The sequence below is a fragment of the Rhinoderma darwinii genome, chromosome 4 (genome assembly GCF_050947455.1).
Source record: "Rhinoderma darwinii isolate aRhiDar2 chromosome 4, aRhiDar2.hap1, whole genome shotgun sequence".
NCBI classification, from domain to species: domain Eukaryota; kingdom Metazoa; phylum Chordata; class Amphibia; order Anura; family Rhinodermatidae; genus Rhinoderma; species Rhinoderma darwinii.
Window position 1 is genome coordinate 118,743,270 of NC_134690.1, and position 19,739 is coordinate 118,763,008.

A 19,739-nucleotide genomic window follows, 5' to 3' on the forward strand; every position below is an offset into this window, starting at 1 on the left:
TTATTTCAATTTTTGGAAGATAAAGTGACCAAAAAAACAACTATTCTGCATTATTTTTTAGTTTATTTTTTTACGGCGTTCACTGCACGGGACAAATAACATAATATTTTTATAGTTCAGGTCGTTACGGACGCGGTAATACCAAATATGTATGGTTTTATTATTTTTTTTCAATAATAAATGACTTGATAAGGAACAAAGGGTGTTTTATTTTATTACTTGAAACTTTTATTTTATTTTTTACATCTTTTATTTTTACTTTTTTTTTTTTTACACTTTTCTTTAGTCCCACTAGGGGACTTGAAGGTCCAACTGTTTGATTGATGTTCTAATACATTGCACTACTACTACAGATCAGGCTCCGAACGGGACGTAATCGGCTTCCGTAATGGCAGAGAGGAGGCCATTCTTAGGCCTCCTGTTGCCATAGTAGCAGTTGGCAGCCTTGCCATCACATGGCAGGCTGCCGATATGTTACAAACCACTTTGATGCAGCGATCGCATTGGATCGCTGCATCGAAGGGGTTAATGGCAGGAATCGGAGCTAGCTCTGTTTCCTGCCGTTACAGCGGGGTGTCCGCTGTAACATACAGCGGACACCCACTGCTTATGACGCCGGCTCAGCTGCTGGGCCGAAAGCTGAGCCGCCCCTATCTTGCCGATGGTACCGGAAGTTGGGGTGACGGTGGCTAAAAACTCTTCACATACTGCGATCTCTATTGAACGCAGCATCTGAGGGGTAATTCGACCGAATCCTGAGCCCGCACTATCACCGCGACGTAATTGTACTGCGCTTTGCGGGAAGCCCTGCCCGACAGCGCCGTATATATACGGCAGATGTCGGAAAGGGGATAAAGGGGTTATCTTGGATTTGAATTTTTTTATTAACCCCTTAGTGATCACCAATATACCTTTTCACGACAGTCACTAAGGGGCCTTAGGTTACGCCGCCACCTTTTCACAGCAGCCTTGTCTAAGTCCTACACGGGTGTCCTGTGCAGGCTTAAGCCAGTGTTCGGCTGTCTGATGACTGCCGGGCCCCTGTTCCAACGGTAGCGATCGAATCATTAGTAACAGCAGCATTTAAGTTGTTTGCAGAGGGAGGGAGCTCCCTCTCTTACACATCGGCGGCCTGCAAATGCAATCGCGGGCCCCCAATGGAGTGCCATGGCAGCCAGGGGCCTAACAAAGGCCCCAGGCCTGCCCTGATTATATGCCTATTAGGCCATGCCAGAGACACGTCCTTTTAGATTGCTTGTCAGTTTTAGGGCGGGTTTACACAAGCGTGTGCGTTTTGCGGAAGCAAAAAATGCGGCGTTTTGCGTGCGCAAAAGGCACTTAACAGCTCCGTGTATCAGCCCTGTATGATGCGCGGCTGCGTGCCGCCATCATTATGACAATCCGTTTGGATGTTTGTAAACAGAAAAGGACGTGGTGCTTTTCTGTTTTCATTCATCCTTTACAGTGCTGTTGCGCGAATCACGCTTGTCCCACAGAAGTGCTTCCGTGTGACATCCGTGGTTTTCACGCACCCATTGACTACAATGAGTGCGTGATGCGCGAAAAACGCACAAGTATAGGACATGTCGTGCGTTTCACGCACAGACATACGCTGCACCTGTCTGCACGGCCCCATAGACTAATATAGGTCCGTTGCACGGACGTATAACATGCCCGTGTGAATGAGCCCTTACACTGACAGGCAATAATGCTTTTGTATACTAAGTATACCGAAGCATTATATCTGTGATCAGAAGATCGCATAGTTAAGACCCCTAGTGGGACTAAAAAAGAATTTTAATAAATGCTAAATACAAATTAATTAATGAAGATTACAGTTAAGAACAAAACAATTTTTTTTTTCCATTAAAAAGTGGTTTTATTTAGTAAAAGTGTAAAAAAGAAATAAAAGTACACATATATGGTATCGACGTGACCACAATGACCCAAACAATAAAGTTAACGTGTAATTTAAACCGCAAGGTGAACGCAAAAAAACTATGGCAGAATTGCTCTTTTTTTCCATTGCCCCCCAAAAAGTAATAATAAAAGTTAATCAGTAAGTCCCATGAACACCGGATAAGTACCAATAAATACTACGTCTCGTCGCACAAAAAACAAGCCCACATATCACTACATTGACGGAAAAATAAAAAAGTTATGGCTCTTGGAAAGTGATAATGCAAAAACAAATAATTTTACTTCAAAACAGTTTTCACTGTGTAAAAGTAGTAAAACATAAAAAACCTCTACATATGTGGTATCGTCGTAATCGTACCGACCCATACAGCTATGTTGACAGAAAAATAAAAAAGTTATAACTCTTTAGATTCGACAATGGAAAAACAAAAAAAAACTGCTTGGTCATTAAGGCCTAAGGTAGGCTGGTCACTAAGGTTTTTATGGGCTTAAAATTCTTTTTTTACACATAGCATGTAACTGCTGCAGCCAATCAGAGGGCTCAGCGGGGCTCAGTAGTGACCAATCGTATTTCTGGCATAATCCCAGATATACAACATATGACCACTGAGCCCTCTGATTGGCTGCAGCGGTCACATGCGCTGTGCATGTAAACAACCACCTGGAGTGCCGCCGGAGTCTCAGCGCTGGATCGCTGGGGGCAAAGATAGGTAAGTATTGCTTTTTTTTATTTATTTATTTTATTTACAGCTCCTATTAAAAAAAAGTTCACATCCCGGATAAACCCTTTAAGTTCTTAGCCTTCTACTCATTAACCGTTTGGACTTCTTCGTTTCACCATAGACATTTGCTCTCTTTTTGGCTATTTTTGCAGTCTTCAATGTCGCCTTTTGTTCCTGCCATTGGTTTTCCCTTATATCGCTCACTATGATTCAGTCCCTTACTACCAGTCTTGACTTGGGGTACACATATATATAATTTGACAATAATGACAACTACTTTCTGAATAAGTTCTGGAATATTCAATGTCAACTGTATTGTCTTCACATTCCAAGAAACTTAATCTTCATAAGCAGCATTTGTATTGAAACATTTTATCGTATCAATAGCAGAAGATAAATATCTCAGGAGAATGTCAACTCACAAAGGCTTCGTTCACATCTGCGTCAGGGCTCCGTTCACGCGTTCCGTCTGAGCTTTCCGCCAGGGGAACCCACGAACAGAACCCTGACTGAAACAAACAGAAAGCACAGGTTTCCGTTTGCATCACCATTGATTTCAAGGGTGACGGATCCGGTGCAAATGGTTTCCGTTTGTCTCCGTTGTGCAAGGGTTCTGTCGTTTTGACGGAAGCAATAGACTGCGCTATTCATTCCGTCAAAACGACGGAACCCTTGCACAACGGAGACAAACAGAAACCATTTGCACAGAATCCGTCACCCTTGAAATCAAAGGTGATGCAAACGGAAACCTATGGTTTCAGTCAGGGTTCCGTTCATGGGTTCCCCTGGCGGAAAGCTCAGACGGAACTCATGAACGGAGCCCTGACGCAGATGTGAACGAAGCCTCATAACCAGTACATCATGTTGGTGGCATGCAACCTGAAAAGTAATGAATGCACATATAGGGCACGTTCAGACGTGGCAGAATTTTTCCGCTGCAAATGTTGGTGCAGATTTAGGGCAATTACACAACGAATCTGCACCAACATTTGCATATTTGACAGGTAACTCAGACGTTGCAGATATCACAGCGGACTTGCCACAGATTTCAGTTTTTGCATTGCAAAGGCTGAAATCCGCAGTGAAATTCCGCTTCTACTCCGCAATGGAAAGAGCATGCTGTGGAGGGAAAATTCTGCACCGCAGCCTGATTTCCGCACAGTTATTTTCTGCAACGTCTGAACGAAGTTTCCTAAAAATGTATAGAAATAAATGAAAAAAAAAATGGCTGCTGCAGAATTCCACTGCGGACTGTCCGCAGCCGAATTCAACAGCAATTCCGCCACGTGTGAATGTGCCCTTATAGTACAACGTACTCAATGCCCTTATCTGCCACCAGATAAACACCATTCAATTTGTACAGGTTGTAAAGGGGAAGTGAAAGTTGGAATCATTACTGAAAACCACCTTTACAAGTCTTCAGGTAAGGAAGTTCTGTGTCAGGACTGATAACAATTAACCATTTGTTATCTAAAGAGCTAGAATTGCAGAGTGAAGTAGTGGTGACAAGTTCCTCTGATAATGAGATTAGTGAAACAGCAGTCATTTCTCTTGCCACTGAGATCCACAGATGACAAATTTACTCATCTCTGTTCTCCCGACATATGCTGCTGACACTGAATTGCCGGTGACCTTTAATGACAAGTATTTGCAGTCTGGATGTTATACTGAGATGTTAATCATGCAGAATGTAAGGTAGGTACAACACAGACAGAATTATTCATCTTTATAAAGTATCTGCGCGAATGCTCAAGTCACATTACTGGTGTCATAAACCAACGTTGCAAATAGAGATGGACAAATTTATTTCGAGTATTTAATGAATAATGGAGTGCAGGTTTTTTTTAACACAGTGACTGATTATAAGAGTGAAACTTTCTATAGCATACTAAGAATAGGGTTAGGAGATTAATTATGGCCTCCGGAATAAGGGAACTTGAACTCCATGTGAAAGGGACAGTCTTTTTAAGGTTGTCTGGTTTAGAATAGTCTATTAGGAAATTCTGCATTAATATAGAGTGGTGACCAATTCAGGACCCTTCATTTTTAGCCAGTGAAAATAAGCTACACGAGACTCTCTCCCTATGGAGAACCAATGAGCACTATGTAATACTTTGTTTCCCCTGTGAAGGTGCTGTAGGGGAATTGTACACTTGCAGCTGATTTCTGGGGCCCTAGCAGAGGAACACCCTGTGATCGGAGGACGTGTTTCACAAAAAGTTATTGACCAAACCGGAGAAATCTACTTAAAAGATGAGCAACTTTTTATGACCCTATGAACAAGTTATTGATTTGGATACAATGTGGCTAAAGGTCCAGAAGTCTAACCGTCTTGAGCAGGGTCAGTGAAAGCCAGAGTTTACAGTAGAGCATTATCAGTATTTTCACACGTGGCAGATTAGTAATGGAATTCAATATAGAAAATACGCAGAATTTTAGAGTAGCATCAAAGTGGATGAGATTTGAACAAATCTAATCCACACGCTGCAGTAAAAATCCACTGAGAAAAAAAGGTTCAGAAATTGACCTGCAGTGCGGATTTTTGATCAATGTCAATGTATGCTGCGGAATCGTCGTACTTTAATTGCAGTTTTTATCCATTGAGGGCATAAATAGCTATAAATCAGCAGCTCCATTTTGCTATACTGTCTCCAGGAGAATCTTGACTTCGTCACAGGATCCACATCATACAAGAATTGGAAATAGACCAAAGCACTCCACAATTTGCTAAAAAACATTTCTTTATTCACCAAACATCTGCAAAACATATTCTGCTCACATGAATTGGAGCCCTCTTTAAAGCTGCTGTCAGTCTGTGTGCTGTATACTTCCAAACTTAGCTTTGCGGGATGTAACTTATTTTACACTATGTCTGGATTGTCTTTGATGGACGTTGCCTATTCCCATGTGCCCTTATTTTCTATCTATCCATCCATCCATCCATCCATCCATCCATCCATCTATCTATCTATCTATCTATCTATCTATCTATCTATCTATCTATCTATCTATCTATCTATCTATCTATCTATCTATCTATCTATCTATCTATCTATCTATCTATCTATCTATCTATCTAATCTATATACGTATATGTATATTTATCACAATACAGACAACTTTCTGAGGGCACTCCTTTCTTCCAAATTTACTATTAGTACTTAACATTATAATTTGATGCCAAACATTAGAAATTAAATGGAGGTCTTACATAGTTATATGACAGTCATTTGGTAAGAAGTGTACAACCATTACATATACAAATATATAAAAGAGGCTACAAACCCAACATAATAACTGAATGCATATAAAACCTTAACGGGTTTAGCACAAGTTAAAATTTTTATTTTACTAGTATACTTACTTCATTTTATGGTGCGGCACATACTAATACCGTGCATGCCTCATTGCACATCTAAACATTTATTGTGGGCCCCTTTAAGTCTGCAAATGTTTAAAGAGGCTCTGTCACCACATTATAAGTGCCCTATCTTCTACATAAGGAAATGGGCGCTATAATGTAGGTGACAGTAATGCTTTTTATTTAAAAAAATGATCTATTTTCACCACTTTATTAGCGATTTTAGATTTATGCTAATGAGTTGCTTAATGCCCAAGTGGGCGTGTTTTTACCTTCGACCAAGTGGGCGTTGTACAGGGGAGTGTATGACGCTGACCAATCAGCGTCCTGCACTCCTCTCCATTCATTTAGGCAGCGTATAGGGATCCTTTTAGATCCTTATGTGCTGTCTTATACTAACACATTAACAATACTGAAGTGTTTAGACAGTGAATAGATATTCCACGGGATGTCTATTCACAATCTCTGCACTTCATTACTCTGTCTGTGGTAGTTACAGCAGAGCAAGCGTAATCTCGCGAGATTACGCGGTAAATGACAGGTTACGAGATTACGCGTCCTCTGCGGTAACTACCACAGACAGAGTAACGAAGTGCAGAGATTGTGAATAGACATCCCGTGGAATATCTATTCACTGTCTAAACACTTCAGTATCGTTAATGTGTAAGTATAAGACAGCACATACTGATCTAAAAGGATCCCTATGCGCTGCTTAAATGAATGGAGAGGAGTGCATGATGCTGATTGGTCAGCGTCATACACTCCTCTGTACAACGCCCACTTGGTCTAAAGTAAAAACACGCCCACTTGGGCATTAAGCAACTCATTAGCATAAATCTAAAATCGCTAATAAAGTGGTGAAAATAGATAGTTTTTAAAAAAAAAAAAAGCATTACTGTCACCTACATTATAGCGCCGATCTCATTATGTAGGAGATAGGGCACTTATAATGTGGTGACAGAGCCTCTTTAATGAGTAGTTTCTGATATATATCTCCCTACTACCAAATACATTTTATTTTTAACATAACACCTGCTTAGAACTTTATTATTTGTCTTCGCTTATTCAGTTGTTAATGACCTTAAAGAGGCTCTGTCACCAGATTCTCTAACTCCTATCTCCTATTGCATGTGATCGGCGCTGCAATGTAGATAACAGTAACGTTTTTTCTTTTAAACAAACGTTCATTCTTGGCCAAGTTATGAGCTATTTTATATATATGCAAATGAGCTTTGAAATGGACAACTGGGCGTTTTTTTTTGTATGTCCAACTGGGCGTGTATTGTGTTTTTAACTGGGCGTGTTTACGTGTATGACGCTGACCAATCAGTGACCAGTCAGCGTCATACACTCATCTCCATTGATTTACACAGCAGCGATGTGCAGCCACATACACAGAGATTAACGTTACTGCAGTGTCCTTATAATGAATACACATGATCGCCCAGTTAAAAACACAATACACGCCCAGTTGGACATAACGGAAAAAAAACGCCCAGTTGTCCATTTCAAACCTCATTTGCATATATATAAAATAGCTCATAACTTGGCCAAAAATGAACGTTTTAAAAAAAACAAAAAAAACACGTTACTGTTATCTACATTGTAGCGCCGATCACATGCAATAGGAGATAGGGGTTTCAGAATCAACTGTAGCCTCTGGTGCCGATGTGTCCTCGCTCGTCTGACACGATGCAGGACCTGTGAGTGACGTCACAGCAGTGATCAGGCAGAAGCTGGGCGTTCTGAAGAGAAGTGGATGATACTTCTCATCAGAACGCCCAGCTAGTAAAAGTAGTAAAAACGCCCCGATGTACGCACATAATACACGCCCAGTTGGACTTTTGCAAGCCTCATTTGCATAAATACAAAAATGGTCATAACTTGGCCAAAAATGCTCGTTTTTTAAAAATAAAAACGTTACTGTAATCTACATTGCAGCGCCGATCTGCTGCAATAGCAGATAGGGGTAGCAAAATCTGGTGACAGAGCCTCTTTAACCTACTGTAAGGGCACATTCAGACGTGGCAGAATTGCTGTTGAATTCCGCTGCAGCCGTTTTTTACATTTATTTCTATACATTTTTAGGAAACTTCGTTCAGAAGTTGTAGAAAATATTTGTGCGGAAATTAGGCTGCGGTGCAGATTTTTCCTCCGCAGCATGCTCATTATGTTGCGGAGAAGAAGCGGAATTTCACTGCAGATTTCAGCCTTTGCAATGCAAAAACTGAAATCTATGGCAAGTCCGCTGTGATATCCGCAATGTCTCAATTACCTGTCAAATATGAAAATATTGCTGCAGATTCGTTGCGTAATTGCCCCAAATCTGCAGCAACATTTGCAGCGGAAAACTCCTGCCACGTCTAAACATGGCTTAAATCTTATTACTTATACGTACGGTAGAGCTAGGAAAGAGGTGCCAAATAACCTGATTTTAGCTTCAGTGCCTTCATGCATCTTTAAACCCTCAAATCCAGGGTTAGGATCAAGTGGAGGGGGGGGGGGGGAGCACGCAGCACGCCTGTCAAAACTTTACTTATTATTTCAAAAAGTACAAACCAAGCGGCATCTTTATAATGGACTGGACCATTGTACAAGATCTCTTGTGTCACCCCAATTTTCATAGATTGTAAGCTCTTGCGAGCAGCGCCTTTACCCCTCTTGTATGATTTGGTAATTCACTTGTGACTATGTAAGGTCTGATATTGTCTGCACGTGTTCCCTCTGACTTGTAAAGCGCTGCAGATTATGTAACGCTATTTTTTATATATATATATATATATATATATATATATATATATATATATATATATATATATATATATATATATATATATAAAAATAAACATTATTATTATTACATCTTTTATAGAGATGTAAAATTATGCTAAAGAAGGTTAATTGCAAGCTCTTGGGGTGCAGAGGCCCCTTTTGTCAAGCAGGTATACAAAATAATACGATACGACGTTCTTCTATGTAAAGTATGTCATTGGTTTATTTTAATATCGCAGATGAACAATCTCTACATCTTGTTATAAAGTACAGATGTAGCCGTCTTTATCTTGACTTTTAGACGCATTAACTACACAGTGGCGAGATCCTTTAACTTGACGTTTTCAATGGCTTTTGTTGTGCGATATCACGCTGCAGCAAGTTATCAGAGTCAAGATAAAGATGGCTACATCCGTATACAACTTTTTTTTACTGAACGATCCAAAGAAAACTTTGTTTTTAACATTGAAGCTCTTCTCCGCAGACTTTTTCTTTGACGTCTGTCCTTGCTGAGTAAACTCGCACGGAGCGTTTTATTCCGACAAGCAGCCATGCTGAATCTTTAATAGAACGCTTGTGACTTTGTACGACATTTGCAATGTAATACCGCTCTGAGGTTATGATGTTATGCATATAAAACGGAGCATACCATTAGTAGGCATTACAGGGGGGGTTGCTGAAAAATGATATTTTTTTTTTACTGTGTGTCTGCGACTGCCGGATAAAGCGACAGCGTAATATTAATCAGGCTGTGAAATCCATGTGTCATGTCGCTACTTGGAACCCATCACACACGGTGAGAGCAGTGAGAGATATTTTTTCTTCTCTGACATTCCTCAGGCCCCAGACATGAACGCCCAATGCTTCCTGGTAGGTTTTTCTGACTGAGGGGGAGGGGCAGCGCATTAAGCAATGCAAGCTAGACATTACAGATAAGAGGCTGTACAGCTACAGTATGCTCAACAGACGGGTTTTCTGTGCCGCTGACTGATCGCTGTAGACGGATATATACGTCCTTTTATTTAGAATCGTATAAATAATTGACACGATGCCTTGGGTGGTCTGTACACAGTCTGCAAGTCTGAAAAATGTGAGAGGTAAGTTGCTTTTTTTTTTTTTTTGCATTTACAAGACTGTACGAGAGGAAATAACATTGAGCAGAGTGGTTACCGAGTAGCGTGGCCAGTAGAGAAAGATGGTGCAGCCATAGAGGGCACAGCTCTGGGCGCAGATTGACACTACGCACATCTGCTACTGAAAAGTCCGAGCTTTCCTGCAGCTGTGTGGCACTTTATATGTCTGGGAGAAGCCTGTGGGCTGCAGGCCATTCAATAACATGACAGAAGCTTCCTAGGTCTTCCTGGATGGTAGAAACTCCGCTTGGAAAGGGACAGGTGCGAGCGATATAAAGGGTTAATCCGATATGGGGCTATGCTCTCTGTCTTTTTAAAGGGGAAGGACATTTAAATCCACTGCAGTTTTCAGAATTCTTCTATCTAAGGTTGAAATCTCTTCTCTGTGAGGTGAATGGACTTCTACTACCTATAAATTATGTATGACGTGTTTAACTGGGTTTCCTTATATGGCTGGCGGTATATTTCTGTAGGGCGCTTCTCGCCAAGTTTTCAAGGTAGAAACGCCCCACGCGAGGGTTTTAATGTGATGTAAAGTGTCACGACGACTTAGAAAGGAATTGTGACCGTTACGTGTTATTCTTTCTACCATGGTAAATGGCTTGTTCACAGCTGGTCCCGTGACAGAGAAGAAATGATATTTTAAGGATGGTTTTCCTTTAATGGAAAGGCATTTTTACTGTCAAGCGCTTTTTTTCAGGGGGTATTTAGTGAGTCAGACGCATGCAATGGTTTTTAGGGCGGCTAATTGATTCGTATGTTATATTAGACGTAATGCAGAGGACAAGTGACATAAATCTGTAAAATAAGGTCTTTAAAGCCGAACTCCTTTCCGAATCTAAAAGATCAGGTGCAACTAACCCCAATATCACACGACCTGATGTCATACACTCACAGGGGACCAGCAGAGATATGAGGAGCTGTTTGGTGGTATCATTAAGCCCTGTTCACATCTGCGTCGGAGCAGTACAAGGGAATGCCGGACGCAATGGTGCAGCTGTAACTAACCCCAATATCACACTACCTGATGTCACACACTCACAGGGGACCAGCAGAGATATAAATAGAGCTGTTTGGTGGTCTCCTTAGGCCCTGTTCACATCTACGTCGGAGCAGAACAAGGGAATGCCAGATACAATGGTTCCGTTGTAACATGGACACCATCAGTTTCCGCTATTGTTTTCCGATAATTTCTGCCGGATCTGTGACGGAGACGCCTAACGGTGTTTTTTTCTTTTTATAAACTTGTCAGATACAATTCTGGGCTGGAAACGGAAGATATATTGACATGCTGCAGGCTTCAAAATACGCACCGCAGGTCAATTTTTACGTGCAGAAAAATTCAGCAACTTGTAGATGAGATTACTTGAACTCTCATGTACTTTTTAAGCACTGTATCACGCTGCGTATTTGCCGCTGGAAAATAAGCGCAGCAAATCTGCACGTAATACGCATTGTGTCCATTTGGCCTTACACTTTTGCTTAAAGAGGCTCTGTCACCACATTATAAGTGGCCTATATTGTACATGATGTGATTGGCGCTGTAATGTAGGTGACAGTGATGCTTTTTATTTAGAAAAACTATCTATTTTTACCACTTTATGAGCGATTTTTAGCTTTATGCTAATGAGTTTCTTAATGCCCAAGTGGGCGTGTTTATACTTTGGTCAGCGTCATGCACTCCTCTGTACAACGCCCACTTGGTCTAAAGTAAAACACGCCCACTTGGGCGTTAAGAAACTCATTAGCATAAAGCTAAAAATCGCTAATAAAGTGGTAAAAATAGATAGTTTTTCTAAATAAAAAGCACTGCTGTCGCCTACATTACAGCGCCCATCTCCTTATGTAGGAGATAGGGCACTTATAATGTGGTGACAGAGTCTCTTTAAGTTGTCGCTGTTCCTGCCTGTGACTTGGAGGAAACATTCTAGTCACCGCTTGTTATCAGGCTGTGTAGGGTCAAGTTGGATAGGGAAAGGCAATTCCTGGTCACTGCAGTGTTTCTTCCATGTCACAGACATACACAAGGACAGCTTAAAGAGGCTCTGTCACCAGATTTTGCAACCCCTATCTGCTATTGCAGCAGATAGGCGCTGCAATGTAGATTACAGTAACGTTTTTATTTTTAAAAAACGAGCATTTTTGGCCAAGTTATGACCATTTTTGTAGTTATGCAAATGAGGCTTGCAAAAGTCCAAGTGGGCGTGTATTATGTGCGTACATCGGGGCGTGTTTACTACTTTTACTAGCTGGGCGCTCTGACGAGAAGTATCATCCACTTCTCTTCAGAACGCCCAGCTTCTGGCAGTGCAGATCTGTGACGTCACTCACAGGTCCTGCATCGTGTCAGACGAGCGAGGACACATCGGCACCAGAGGCTTCAGTTGATTCTGCAGCAGCATCGGCGTTAGCAGGTAAGTCGATGTAGCTACTTACCTGCAAACACTGATGCTGCTGCAGAATCATCTGTAGCCTCTGGTGCCGATGTGTCCTCGCTCGTCTGACACGATGCAGGACCTGTGAGTGACGTCACAGCGTGATCTCTCGAGAACACGGCTGTCTGCACTGCCAGAAGCTGGGCGTTGTGAAGAGAAGTGGATGATACTTCTCGTCAGAAAGCCCAGCTAGTAAAAGTAGTAAAAACGCCCCGATGTAACGCACATAATACACGCCCACTTGGACTTTTGCAAGCCTCATTTGCATAAATACAAAAATGGTCATAACTTGGCCAAAAATGCTCGTTTTTTAAAAAATAAAAACGTTACTGTAATCTACGTTGCAGCGCCTATCTGCTGCAATAGCAGATAGGGGTTGCAAAATCTGGTGACAGAGCCTCTTTAAAGGGCTTGTACAGGATTAGAAAATATTGATGCTTTTTTCCAAAAACAGCGCCGCTCCTGTCCATGAATTTTTTTCTGATATTGCATCTCTACCCCGTTCACGTCAACTGAGTCGAGCTGCAATACCACACACAACCCATAGACAGGTGTGACACTGTTTTTGGAAGTAAACAGCCATATTTTTCTAATGCTGGATAAGCCTTCAAATAACTCCCCATATCTTCGCTTTATGGACACTTGTGTGACATGGATCTTGTCAGATAACGGGGGTAACTGTAGTTACAGATGTAGCCATCTTTATCTTGACTGATGACATGCTGCAGCGTGATTTCTCACAACAAAAGCCACTGTGTATTTACTGTGTTAAAAGTCAAGGTAAAGATGGCTACATTTGTACACCTAAATTTTAAGGTTTTGAGAGTTGGACTTTTACAAAGAATGGCAGATTTACTTTTTTTTTTTTATTGCCCCCCAAAAAAGTAATAATAAAAGTTAATAAATAAGTCCCAGTGTTTTTACAATGCAAAAGTAGTAAAACATAAAAAACCTATACGTATGTGATATCGCCGTAATCGTACCGAACCATAGACTAAAGATAACTTGTTATTTACGCCGCACGGTGAACGGCATAAATGTAAATTGCATAGAAAAATGGTGGAATTGCTTTTTTTTTTTTTTTTGTATCCCCCCCCCCCCCAAAAAAAAATTAATAGAAGTTAATCAAAAAATTATATGTACCCCAAAATGGTGCCATTAAAAAATACAACTAATCCAGCAAAAAAAAAGTCCTCATACAGCTATGTCGACAGAAAAATAAAAAAGTTATAGCTCTTTAAATGCGGCGATGGAAAAATGAAAAAAATAGCTTGGTCATGAAGGCCTAAAATAGGATGGTCACCAAGGGGTTAAATGTATTAATGAAGCGTCAGTAAATTATTCGCATAAAGCTCAGCCTGGTTGTTTACACCTGACAACAAGCAAATAAAAGTCAATGTCAAGCAGCATCAAAGAATGAGGTTTCCATGTTCTAGTCGCTACTCCGTATAATTATGGACTACAGATGTATTATGCTTGAGAAGCTGTCACTTCACACACGGTCAGACGGTCAGATATAGTGTAAGGCGGGATTCACACGACCGGGTCCCGCCCGAGTATCGGCCGGTAAAATCGGCCATTTTTCCCGGCCGGTTTGCATTATTTTTGCATCCATTCCGGCCCGGGCAGATCTGGACAGTGACATCAGCGGCAACTCCTGAAGGGGAATCCCCATGTGTTCGGGGATTCCGCTTCAGGAGTTTCCCCTGATGTCACTGCCCAGATATGGACAGAGACATCAAGCGCTCTGTCCAGGAGCGGAATCCCCGAACACACGGGGATTCCGCTCCTTCAGGGAGCTAAAATGGAGCTAGCACATAGCAGAGTGGGGAGATACCTCCCTGCTCTGCTATAGTGGCGTCGCTGCAATAGTAGCAGCCGCAGCAGCAGCAGCTGCTAGCGGCGCCATGGAAGGTGTCGCCGGGCCAGGGCGCTTTTAAAACAAGCAGGGGAAGGGAGCCAGCGCAGCGCTCCCTTCCACTTGCTGTACACCCCGGCCCTGCCACACAGTGTACAGCCATTCGTCCGAATGGCATGAACTCCTCCTCCTCACATGCACTCTGCGCTGTGAGGAGGAGGAGGAGATAGAGCGCAAGCGACGGAAAACCCGGCCATCACTCGGGACACATTCCGGTGATGGCCGTGTATTACCCGGCCCCATAGACTTCTATGGGAGCCGGGCATCCGGCCGAAAATAGAGCATGTCCTATTTTTTTCCCGGCCGTCAAAAAATCGGTCGTGTGAATAGCCCCATTAGGGGTCTATTATTCCTAATGCAGCCGGGTGCCGGCCGATTTATGAACGGCCGGCACCCGGCCGGGAAACCCTGTAGTGTGAATGAGGCCTAAGGGTATGTTCACACGACCACGCCAAATACGTCTGAAATTACGGAGCTGTTTTCAGGAGAAAATCGCTCATGAATTTCAGACGTTTTTACAAGTGCACACGTTTTTCGCGGTGTCTTTTTCGGACATAATTGTAGCCGGTTTTCATTGGAGTCAATGAAAAACTGCTCCAATTACGTCTCAAGAAGTGTCCTGCACTTCTTTGAGGCGGCCGTAATTTTACGCGCCATCTTTTGACAGCGACGCGTAAAATGACAGCTCGTCTGCACAGAACATCGTGAGACCCATTTCAAGCAATGGGCAGATGTTTGCCGACGTATTTGAGCCGTCTTTTCAGGCGTAATTTGAGGCGTAAAACGCCTCCATTACGTCTGAAAATAGGTAGTGTGCACATACCCTAAAGGCAAATAACCGATTTATTCTCTAGTTTGTCTATTGGAGGATAGCTTTCAAGGAGACGTAGATGCCGACTCAACAGCAGGACCTAAGCAAGAAAACAGTGTTCACAAAAGGGCCATGAGTGTGAGGGTATGTTCACACTACCTATTTTCAGACGTAATTCAGGCGTTTTACGCCTCGAGTTACGCCTGAAAAGACGGCTCCAATACGTCTGCAAACATCTGCCCATTGCTTGCAATGGGTCTTACGATGTTCTATTCAGACGAGGTGTAATTTTACGCGTCGCTGTCAAAAGACGGCGCGTAAAAAGACGCCCGCCTCGAAGTGCAGGACACTTTTTGAGACGTAATTGGAGCCGTTTTTCATTGACTTCATTGAAAAACCGCTCCAATTACGTCCGTAATAGACGCCGCGAAAAACGCAAGTACTTGCAAAGACGTCTGAAATTTAGGAGCTGTTTTCGCCTGAAAACAGCTCCGTAATTTCAGACGTATTTTGTTAAGACGTGTGAACATACCCTTAGGGTATGTTCACACACAAACTCAAAAACGTTTTAAAATACGGAGCTGTTTTTAAGGGCAAACCGCTCCTGATTTTCATACGTTTTTTTTAAGCCACTTGCGACTTTCGCTGCGTTTTTTAACGCTGTTTTCTATAGTCAATGAAAAACCGCTCCAAGAAGTGTCCTGCACTTCTTTTTTGTGGCCCGTCGGAACAGAACGCTGTTTTTCCAATTGAAATCAATGGGCAGATGTTTGGAGGCATTCTGCTTCCGATTTTTCGGGCGTTTACGGCCCAAAAAACGGCTGAAAATAGGTCGTGTGAACATACCCTAATTGTGTATTTCACCTTTAAATAGTCTTGCTCTTATGCACCTTGGTTTCATTAGTTGAAAATAAATAATAACATACGTTCACATTGAACTAGCAATGTAACGTAAATATGAATGCCATTGAAAACTAAAGCTGGATGAAATGTAAATATGGAAATCGATCAAAGAATCCAAAGTATGTAATCAATAATCCTACCTGGATCTACCTCGGCATATATTATGATTTTGTCTGTAGGACAATCTAAATAAAGTTGATTATATCGCACTTTATGTATCTTTGGTAACAACTTGGTCGCAGGGGCTGAGGCTAGACCGCCTGCACTGTAGTGTATATAGGACTATATATGCATAGACACATACCAGGTCTATGGATGTAAACAAACCATACTGTCCCAGGTATCTGCTCTCAGGGACCAAATTGCTAGAGGATACATAACAAGAAATGCCAGTCATCCCTCCAATCATAACTAACTCCTAATCCCATAACAACCGCTAGCGCCCCAGTTTACAAAGCTCGCTCTACGGAACAATTCAATGTGGAACTTTTGTTGGGTTCACATCTGTCTTGGAGGCTCTGTTAGGGGTGACCGTGGCAGATCTGTCTGAGCTTACCGGAGAAACTAGCGCATCATGTTGCGCTATTGTTTCCGGTAAAACCACAGACACCCCAAAGGAAAGCCAACAGAACCCATTAAAGTCAATAAGTTCCGTCGGCCGTTGGTGGTGTCCATGGTGCAACTGAACCGTTGCTTCCAGGTTTTCCTTGTTCTGCTCCTCCTATGAAGCAGAGCAACGAAAAGAAGCGACGCAGGTGTGAACCCAGCCAATGAAAATCCGTGTTTATATCTGCGTTTTGCCTTTCAGTCTGTAAATCTGTCACATTTAACAACAAGAAAACTATAGCATGCAGATTTATTCTTGTTGTTAAAACCTCAACGGAAACCGATTGATCCCATTATAAGTAAATGGGGTCCATTGGGCGCGATTTGGATTCATCATACGATAGATTCGTCACAGCGTTATGGCCTCTGAAATAAACAGAAGATGAAGTGCAGACATGAATTGAGACTAAATAACCTATTCTAAAAAGGAAAAACTTTTTGAAAACCATGAGATAGAAAGAAATATTAACCCGGCTGGACCCTTTTTATGAGAAGAGGTCACTACTGCAAAGTTATGTATACTTTAACCCCCCCGCCCCGGATAAACCATAAAGCTCACAGGGAACCCCGCATATTTACTGTTACAGCACTACATTTTAATCACTTCATGTTTGAGATTAGAAATGAGGGTCTGCTTTTAATCCAGAAACAGCGCCACTATTGTCCATGGGCACTGTCTAATATTGCAGTTCAGTTCTATTGACATGATTGGAGCTCAGCTGTACACCCAGACACAGCCTGTGGACTGGAGTGGTGCTTTTTCTGAAAGAAAAAAAACCACCTTGTTTGTAGTGTCAATAATACCTTTAAAATTTAGTTCTGAGAGACTAAATATGTGGGGTACAGTCTGAGAACCCCTTTAAGTTTGCCAATAAGACCCCTAGTAGGAGTCACCAGATGTAAGACCCCACTTTCTAAAGAACTCCTTAACAATAGATTGGATGGATGGGCATAAGAACAGCTCCGTCATGACAGTTGTAACCTACACACTTCTGCTCCTGCCCCACCTGTCCCCTTCTGTCATGCCCTCTCTGTCATCATTAAAGGGGTTCTCTGGAACTGTAACATTGATGGTCTGTCTGTACAGGCCATCAATATTTGATTGCATCGACTTGTCTGTGCGAGCGGCTGTTTCTGGTACTGCAGCTCATCCCACTTCATTGTGCTGACTAGCAGAAGTCCCCGAGGTCGGACCTCCACCTATCAAACGTTGATGGCCTGATTGATGGAAATGTTAAAATTCTGGAGAACCCCTTTAACTCTGTACCTCAGCTCTGGTGAGAGCGCATAGATTTCTCAATTTTCAATGTCCCAAAGTAACCCTTTAAGTGACCTGACAGCCTATTATGCCATGTATAATGTGCTAGAATAAAACAACTGCTCCTGAGTAATTTTGAATGTTTATTTAAGGAGACGGAGAAATAAAAAAGGTTTGGAGGAACGAACGTATCCAGACCTACAATTTTGTGTGATTTTGTTTTAACACTTCTCCAAAATAGCTCATGAATACTACTTGGGAAAGTTGAGCTGTCAGAGCAGTAAATGATGTCATGCCCAAAATTCTTTACACTGAAAACTCTGGCTGGTGGCAGCGTGGGCACCATCTGGCCTCTCAAATCTGCAAATTACCCTTGCCGTTCTATACACTAGTTTTAGTTCTAAACTGAAATCCAAGTGCTAATAACAGAACCACATTATTTTAATATTGAAAATTAAATATTTTTTTTTTACCAGTTCTGCTGATGTGTCTGGCTTCACCTTTCCTTATTAAAACTTCCTTTTCTACTATTTCCAGATCTGAACTTTACTTATACCATGAAGGAATAAAGGGATCGTTTTCATAAATAAAGTGTGGTCAATAATGGCAGAGTTGTAACTTGGAAGTTCCTAGGCCCCAAAGTAAATTCTGTAACAGGGCCCGGGTACGACTGCTGCCTCTGCCCCATGATTAAAGAGGCAGACCTCTTTATGTTAGGGCATCTATTATTGCACCCACTGAACAGCCCTTACAACTCCTGTTTATATTTTATTTCTGTTCCTTATATCACCGACATATACCCCAAAGCACTGTACAGAGATTGTCACCATTCACATCGGTTCTTGTCCAGAATGGGGCTGACCACCTTATTTCCCCATCTTAGACACTAGGCTCATTTTTATAGGAAGCCACTTAACTCCTTAATGACCGGGCATGTTTGTACCTTAATGACCAAGCCAGATTTGTCAAATCTGGTATGTCTGACTTTATCAGAGAATAACTCTGTGAAAGTTTTGAATATCCAAGTAATTCTGACATTGTTTTTTCGTCACATGTTGTACTTTATTTTAGTGGTAAAAGTAGACTGATACGATTTGCGGAAATTAATTAAAAAATAGAGAAATTGAAGAAATTTTGTAAAAATTATCATTTTTTCCCTATTTTTAACTGCAATATGTGACATATGTACACAAATACTGTACAATTTTTTTCATTAAATATATATTTCCATCTCTTTACTCTATTTTGGCAGCACTTTTGAAAAATAATTTTTTTTTTTTGAGCAATTTGGAGGACTTACAAATTTAGTAATCATTTTATACATTTTGAAGTACATTTTGTTTTCCTGCACCAAGCCAGGTTTTCAGAGGCTCATAGGTGTCAGAATGGTGGAAACCCCCACAAGTGACCCCATTTTGAAAACTACACCCCTTAAGGTATTTATTAAGGGGTGTTGTAAGTATTTTGACCCCACAGTTTTTTTGTAAGAATTCATGCAAAGCAGGCGTAAAAAAATATAATTTCACTTTTTTCATAAAAGTATCACTTTGAAGACCGATTTCTTTGTAAAGCGACCATGAGAATGAAGAAACACACCCCAAAATCTATCACCCTGTTTCTCCTGTTTTCAAAAATGCCCCCATTGTGACCCTAATGCATTGCTTGGACACACGACAGGGCCCGAAAGGGAGGGAGCACCCGGAGGCTTTCAGGACTCATATTTTGCTTGAAAATGTTTTAGGCCCCACTGTACATTTGGAGAGGTTTTGAGCTACCAGAGCGATAGAATCTCCCCATAAATGACCCCATTTAGAAAACTAGACCCCTTAAGGTATTTATTTAGGGGTATAGTAAGTATTTTGACCCCACAGTTTTTTGCAAAATTTAATGCATATCAGGT

General features: G+C 41.6%; 1 protein-coding gene across 12 annotated transcripts in view; it reads left to right on the forward strand.

Annotated features, from left to right (window-relative positions):
* The first annotated feature begins 9,698 nt into the window (after positions 1 to 9,698).
* MBNL1 (muscleblind like splicing regulator 1) overlaps positions 9,699 to 19,739 on the forward strand; it is a 190,915-nt gene continuing 180,874 nt past the window's right edge. For all 12 annotated transcript variants that reach the window (XM_075861507.1, XM_075861510.1, XM_075861511.1 and 9 more), the window contains exon 1: positions 9,699 to 9,872. The gene's annotated coding sequence lies outside the window, so the exon portion shown is untranslated. The remainder of the gene's footprint in view (positions 9,873 to 19,739) is intronic.